Raw genomic sequence first — 8,036 nt, 5'->3', positions numbered from 1 at the left:
GGGTTCTGGCCAAGGTCCCTGGGGGGCCACTTGCCACTGGTGGTTGGTGGGGTGTCCCTGGGAATTGGTTTCCACTTCACCAGAGGCAGAGCTTGTTCGGGCTAAGAACGCCAAGAGAAGGCTCCTTTTCTAGAAGGATAGGGAAAGGAAACGCATCCTCCACCCTCCACCCTGCCCGGAGCCCTGCTCCCACAACAGACCAACTGTGCCCTCCGTGGGGGCTTCCTCTTTCCCCTGGGCAGGTGTCTGAGCTAAAGTAAAACCACCAAGTGTGGTGATTATTCTGAAGAGTGAGTGGGTTGGAGACAGAGAAGGATGGCACCAACAGTCTTGGCTTTTTCTAGGGTTTCAGGTAAACTCTCCTGGGGCCTCCCCTACAGCCCTTCACCCACAGGCCACCAAATCCCAGAGCTGAATGGTATCTGTCTCCATGGGGAGGGCTGAAATTCAACAAGGCAGTCTGATTCCACAGCCAAACTAGTACGCACTATTACCATACAGACTTCTCAAACATTAGAGCCCTGAACTGAGGGAGGACTCAGGGAAGATTCTCAGAGATTCAACTGCCATCTTCATAGGTCAGTATCCCAGAGGAATGTCCCCCTGGGGAAGAGAGGAGGTTGAGTGGCCTATGAGGAGATGATAAAGACTGGAGTGCGGTAGAACATCAGAGAAACTCTTTGCTTTTGTCCCTCCCACCAGGACAAGCACAGAAGGAGGCTTCCCTTTGGGGCAGGAGAGTGGGGTTGAGTCTGACAATAACTGCACTTTTACCTTACAGCAAGATCTGCTGGGGGCAAAGAGCAAGCCTGTGTTTCCCTTCATATAGACCATAGACAGCTGCCTAGCTGCACACAGCCACACCCACGCTGACACACCTGGCACGAGCAGTTGGTCGCCAGCCACACATCCAGACTATCCTATTCCAAATGCCCTCAGCACTCACATAACTTCTGTGGGCACATGCCAGCACAGCGGAAACCTCAACCAACCCAGAGCTTGCAAAATCCATCCCCTGGAAAGGCAGAAATCAAGGAAGCCTCACCGATACTTGTCCTATGTGATTGGCTGAGATAGCAAAGATTGACAGAGGAACAGATTTTCAGAGGAGAATCAAGGGTTCTATGGTAGGCATGTTCACAGGGCATCAAACTATAGTGCCCAGTTAATAGGGGGTCTGAGCAGGACTCTGATGGTTCATGTCGATAATCCTAGCTACTCAGAGGGCTGAGATCTGAGGATCTTGGTTCCAAGTCAGCCTGAGTAGGAAAGTCCATGAGACTCTTACCTCCAGTTAGCCAACAGAAAAACAGAAAAACAGAAGTGGCACTGTGGCTCAAAGTGATATAGCACTAGCCTTGAGGAAAAGAGCTCAGGGACAGTTCAAGCCCCACTACTGACAAAAAGATGGAGGGGGGATATTTGCAGGACCAGACAGGATACTTAAATTTGGAAACCACTAGGTAACAGATGACATTTTAAGATATGAGCTCAGAGGCGATCACTTGGAAACTGTGGATAAGGCCTATTATTTGACTTTTTCTTTTTCTTTTCATTAATTTACTTTATTGTTATTATAGAGGTGATGTACAGAGGGATTACAATTATATGAGTCAGGTAATGAGTACATTTCTTTTCCTATAGTGTTTTCTGTCCCCTCACTCTCTCCCAGTCCTTCCCTCCCATCTCCACCCACGAGTTATACAGCTCACTTTCACCAGTGTCCAGTGAGCTCCACTGCTGCACTTTTTCATTCTTTTTCCCTCGAGTTCTTCTGTCTAGAGTGACCATACTAGTTTACATTCCCACCAATTGTGCAGCAGGGTTCCTTTTCCCCCAAATCCCTGCCAACATTTGTTGTTCAAATTTCACAATGTTGGCCAATCTTACTGGAGTTGAAATGGAATCATGTAGTTGTTTTGATTTGCATTTCCTTTATGGCCAAGGATGATGAGCATTTCCTCAGGTGTTTCTTTACCATTCTTACCTCTTCTTCTGATAACTGTAAGTGTATGGTTTTATTTCTGTGTCTTCTAATCTATTCCATTGACCTTTGGGTCTATTTTTGTGCCAATACCAAGCTGGTTTTGTTATTATGGCTCTTTAGTAGAGTTTGGGGTCTGGTATTGTGATACCACTCACATTGCTTTTTGTGCCTAGAATTGCTTTGGTTATTCGAGGTCTTTTGTTGTTCCATATGAATTTTTGGGTTATTTTCTCTATCTTGGTGAAGAATATCATTGGGATTTTGAGTGGATTGCATTGAATTCATATATCATTTTTGGCAGGATGGCCATTTACAATATTAATTCTACCTATCTGTGAACATGGAAAGTCTTTTCATTTCCTGGTGTCCTCTTTGATTTCTTTCTTCAGGATTCTATAGTTTTTGCTATAAAGATCTTTTATGTCTTTGGTTAGGTTAATTCCTAGGGTTTTTTTTTTTTTTGAGGCCATTGCAAATGGAATTGTTTTCAAGATTTCCTTTTCCACTTGTACATTGTTGGCATGCAGAATGGCTACTGATTTTTGTGGGTTAATTTCATATCCTGCCAAAGTGGTCAATCAGCTCTAGGAGCTTGGGGAAGGAATTTTTGGGGTCCTGTAGGTATAAGATCATGTTCATCTGCAAATAGGGATAGTTTGATTTCTTCTTTCCCTATGTGAGTCCCTTTGATGTCCTTTTATTGCCTTATTTCTCTGGCTAGGAATTCCAGAACTGTTTTGAAGAGGAGTGTAGTACATCCTTGTCTTGTTCCTGATTTTAGGAGAAATGATTTTAGTTTTTCCCCATTCAGTATGATGTTGACTGTTGGCTTATCATATATAACCCTTTTTGTTGTGGGTTTTTGTTGTTGTTGTTGTCTTTGTCAGTAGGTCGGTTGTGGAACTTGAACACAGGGCCTAGGCATTGCCCCTGAGCCCTTTTGCTCAAGGCTAATGGTCTACCACTTTGAGCCACAGCTCTACTTCTGGTTTTTGAGTCGTTATTTGAAGATAGTCTCACGGGGATTTTGCTGCCCAGGCTCGCTTCAAACTGTGTTCTCAGATCCTCAGAGTAACTAGGATTACAGGCATGAACCACCAGCACCTGGCCTTTATTGTTTTAAGGAATGTTTCTTCTATTCCTAGCTTCTCCAAAGCTTTATAATATAAATGGATGTTATATCCCATAGAAGGCTTTTTTCTGCATCTATTGAGATGATCATGTGGTTCTTGTCTTCGGCTCTGTTTATGTGGTGAATTACATTTATTTGATCTGAGTATGTTAAACTAGCCTTGCATCTGTGGAATGAAAGCTACTTGATCATAATGTTTGATTTTTAAAAATTTGTTTCTAGATTCTGTTAGCTAGTATTTTATTGAAGAGCTTTGCATCTGTATTCGTCAGAAAAATTGGTCTGTAAGTCTCTTTTATTGTTGGATTCTTACCTGGTTTTGAGATGAGTGTAATATTGGCTTCATAGAATGAGTTTGGAATTGGTCCCTCTGTTTTTTCTTTTTGTTGTTGTTTTGTCGGTTGTGGGGCCTGAAGTCTGGGCTTGGGCATTGCCCCTCAGCTCTTCAGCTCAAGGCTAGTGCTCTACCACTTAAGTCACTGTGCCACTTCCGGCTTTATCTGCTTACATGGTGCTAAGGAATGGAACCCAGGTCTCATGCATGCAAGGTAAGCACTCTACCACTGAGCCACCTTCCCAGCCCCATTCCTTCTGTTTTTATTTTGTGGAAATGCTTGAGAGGTATTGGTGTTAGTTCATCCTGAAAAGTCTTACAGAATTCAGCTGTGAATCTATCTGGACTTGGACTTTTCCTTGTTGGAAGACTTCTAATTACTTCTTCAATCTCATTTGTGTGTTATTGGCCTGTTAAACTGGTTTATATCTCCTTGGTTCAACATAGGCAGTTTGTATGTCTTTAGAAATTTGTCCATTTCTGCTAGGTTGCCCTTTTTTTTTTTTCTGGGTCCGGTCGTGGGGCCTGAACTCTGGGCCTGGGCGCTGTCCCTCAGCTCTTCAGCTCAAGGCTAGCGCTCTACCACTTGAGCCACAGCACCACTTCTGGCTTTTTTCTTTTTTGCTTATGTGGTGCTGAGGAATTGAACCCAGGGCCTCGGGCATGCAAGGCAAGTGCTCTACCATGGAGCCACCTTCCCAGCCCCTGTCCTTCTTTTTTGAGTTTAGGTTTTGAAAGTCATCCTTTATAATCATTTAGATTTCTTGGATGTTCATTGTAATGTTTCCTATGGCATTTCTGATTTTATTTATTTGAATCTTATCTCTTCTTCATCAATCTCTAGTGGTCTGTCAATTTTATTAATTAAAAAAAACCCAGCTTTTTGTTTCCTTGATTTTATGTACAGTTTTTTTTTGTCTCTATTTCATTACTTTCTGCCCTAATCTCCATGCCTAATCTCCCGGCCCCTAGTAGTTTTTGGTTTGGTTTGTTCTTGTTTTTCTAGCAGTTTTCGTTGCATCACAAGGTTATTTACTTGAGCTGCTCAGCTTTCCTATGCTATTTTTATTGGATGGTGCTAATCCAGTGCAGGGTTTTTCAGCCTTGACACCTTACATTTTGGGCTCGATAACAAAGCTGATCTGTGGTTTGTGGGATATTTAACAGCATCCCTGCTCCACCTACTAGATCCAACTAGCACCTCCCAAATGGTGGCCAACACAGACATCTCCACATAATACCAAATATCCCTGGCAGGGGTAGGGGGAAAGTTGCCCCCAGTTGAGAAACACTGGTCCAAAACTCCAAGATTTCAAAATTGAAACAAGAATAGCCAGGAGGTGGAAGTCAGGTAGTGAGGCAGGAGAAAAAAAATGTGTCGGCACGATCCTTTAAAATATCAAGCCGATGGGGCTGGGAAGGTGGCTCAGTGGTAGAGCGCTTGCCTTGCATGCCAGAGGCCCTGGGTTCGATTCCTCAGCACCACATAAGCAAAACGAAAAAAGCCGGAAGTGGCGCTGTGGCTCAAGTGGTAGAGTGCTAGCCTTGAGCTGAAGAGCTGAGGGACAGCGTCCAGGCCCAGAGTTCAGGCCCCACGACCGGAAAAAAAAAATAAATAAATAAAATAAAATAAAATATCAAGCCGAACCTGTCACTTCCTGCTCAAGAACATTCATGGGTCTCATACCATGTTCTGAATAAAATGCCAATGGCTTCCTTTGGTAGCTGTATCATTTGTCATCTAAATCTGGGCAAGGGAAAGGAAACAAGGTACTGATCATGCTGGAACCATCAAGGTTGTATCAGGTCTATGCTTTGTCTAAGTTCTGCCCTGACCATCTGGCCAGTGTCATCCCCAGCCTCTTTCTTTTTTTTTTTTTTTTTCCCCTGCCGGTTGTGGGGCCTGAACTCTGGGCCTGGGCACTGTCCCTCAGCTCTTCAGCTCAAGGCAAGCGCTCTACCACTTGAGTCACAGGGCCACTTCCGGCTTCTTCTGCTTATGTGGTGCTGAGGAATCGAACCCAGGGCCTCATGCATTGCAAGGCAAGCTCTCTACCACTGAGCCACCTTCCCAGCCCCCCAGCCTCTTTCATCCCAGAACCCTTTGGTCATTCCACTGGTATTTCATGTTCACTCCTGACTCACTGCTTCCCATTTGCTGTTCGTTCTGTCACAACTCCTTTTTTTTTTCTTCCAGATCTCAGATCACCTTGTTCCATTCAAGTCTTTGCTTCAATGTCACAGCCTGAGAGGACTCTCATGACCACCTTATCTATCTAAAGTAGCCATTGACCCCCTCAGTCTTTGCCTTCCACCTCCCTTTATCTTACATCCCAGAATCTACCAATGTCATTGACATTGTTGACTTACGCATTTATTGTTCTTAACCCCCACAAGAAGGTAAACTAGTCCAAGGTAGAAATTTTTGTCCTGTGTCCATTGTTGGCTGCCCAGTACCTCGAGCCATATTAAGTGCATGGTATTTACTAGCAGAACACTAGTTTAGAAACTTGACTGAGATAGATGTTTATTTTTGCTTTGTTTTAAAATGAACATTGAAACCTAGCGTGGTGGTGCATGCCTATAATCCCAGCTACACAGGCAGCAAAGATGAGAAGATTGAGGTCTGAGGCCAGCCTGGAGAAAAAAGTTAGGAAGACTGCATCTAAAAATTAAAGAAACAACAGCTGTAGTGGTTCACACCTGTCATCCCAGCTACTCAGGAGGTAGAGGTAGGAGGATTGCTGTCCAAGGCTGGCCCCAAGGTAAAAGTAAGAGTCTTTGCTTGAAAAATAAACTAAAGCAAAAAAGGGTAGGAGTACGTCTCAAGTGGGTAGAATAGCTATGTAGCAAGTGCAAGAGAGAAAGAGAGAGAGACAGAAACACAGAGAGAGACAGAGACACACAGAGAAAATAATCATAGTACTTGGGCAGCAGAAACTAGGGGATTGAAGTTCAAGGGCATAAAAGTTGAGATAGTCCATCTCAACCAATATCTTTGCATGGTGGTGTCTCAGCTATGAAGGGAAATATAAATAAGAAGATCACCATCCAGGCTAGTCCAGGCATAAAGCAAGATCATATCTTAAAAAATAACATACACAAAAAGGGCTGATAGCTCATGTCTGTAATCCTAGCTACTCAGGAGGCTGAGATCTGAGGATCATGGTTCGAAACCAGCCTGGGCAGGAAAGTCAGTGAGACTCTTATCTCCAATTAATTACAGAAACAGCCAAAAGTGGCTCTGTGTCTCAAAGTGATAGACTGCTAACCTTGAGCAAAAGGAGCTCAGAGACAGCACCCAGGCCCTGAGTTCAAGTATCAGTACTACCACGGAAGAAAAGAAGAAAGGAAGGAAGGAAGGAAGAAAAGACAAACTAAAAAAAAATTGTGGCAGCATCAGTCATTTTTGTTGTTCAGTTTCATGTCTTTGGGTACTCAGCAAAGCACCTAGCACATAGAAAGCCTTCTAAAATATTTGTAAATAAATAATAAACGTTATTTTTATTTCACTTAACATCGCTAGGCACTGTACTAGATGTGTTGACATATATGAACTCGTCTAAACCTCTCCACAACAGGAGAATTCTATTATCTCATTTTATCGCATCTCAGAGGTCTAATAGATAACCAAGCTCACATAACTAAGAAGTGTTAGATTTTAGACAGGCCAGCCCTGGCATCCATGCCAGCTACCACCACATCATGCATTTGAGTGCAGAGGATTTATCATAAGACTCTTATACCAGGCCAGCAGAATCAGATCCGAGTGACGCTGGGCTCCTGACTGAGTAGGTAGAGGTGACAGGCACCAATGGGAAATGCTTTGGAAGGTAGGAAGACCACACAGTATGCTTTGTGGGGTTCTGGGGATGAGGAGAACCCACAGAAAGTAGAGTAGAGATATAGCAACCGGTTGCTGAAGCAAAGATTTGATGTCTGTGAGAACCGTAGGCTGGTACCCTGGGGAATAGATAGCAGCCAAAGAAACTCTGGGGAGGAACAGGAAATCAGACAGGGATAGAGTGCCAGAGCTAAGGCAGGAGAGAGTCCAAGAAAGGGTTTGTTACCAGTCCTGCGGCTCAAAGAGTAAGACGGTCCGTTAGGAGGCCCTGGCATGAATAAGCACTCAGGGTTCTAGAGGCCAGACTCCCTGCACTGGTCAGTGTCAGGAGACACAGGTGGGGGCTTGGTGAAGGGAAGGAAGCCCCAGGCTGCTCCAGAGGCCCAAAGGAGGAATCTTCTGCTGTCTGGAGATGAGGCAGTCAAGAGTAGACAGAAGGTTGAGCCTGGGGATGTCAGGCAGCCTCTGTCCAAACGAGGGAAGGGGACTTCTAACAGCCCTGTCTCCCCTTTCACCATGCCCCACAGTTAATTGAGCAAGCAGGTTTCCAGGCACAGGTTTCAGCTCCAGTGCAGCTTCCTCTACCCCTGGTCCCCACATTGGGCCAGCCCCCATTGTCTCTCACACCTGGTATTCAGATCACTAACCTCCAAGGCCCAGGCTCCAAATGCTTCTGGTGGGCTCCAGGCTGGGTCAGTGGTCCAGAGGTCTTTGTGGGTCAGCCATTGGGCTGGGGCAT

Source organism: Dipodomys merriami, unplaced genomic scaffold (assembly GCF_024711535.1).
Source record: "Dipodomys merriami isolate MVZ:Mamm:240054 unplaced genomic scaffold, mDipMer1.0.p SCAF_277, whole genome shotgun sequence".
In the NCBI taxonomy this organism is placed as follows: Eukaryota; Metazoa; Chordata; class Mammalia; order Rodentia; family Heteromyidae; genus Dipodomys; species Dipodomys merriami.
Note: the sequence above shows the minus strand (reverse complement) of the source record.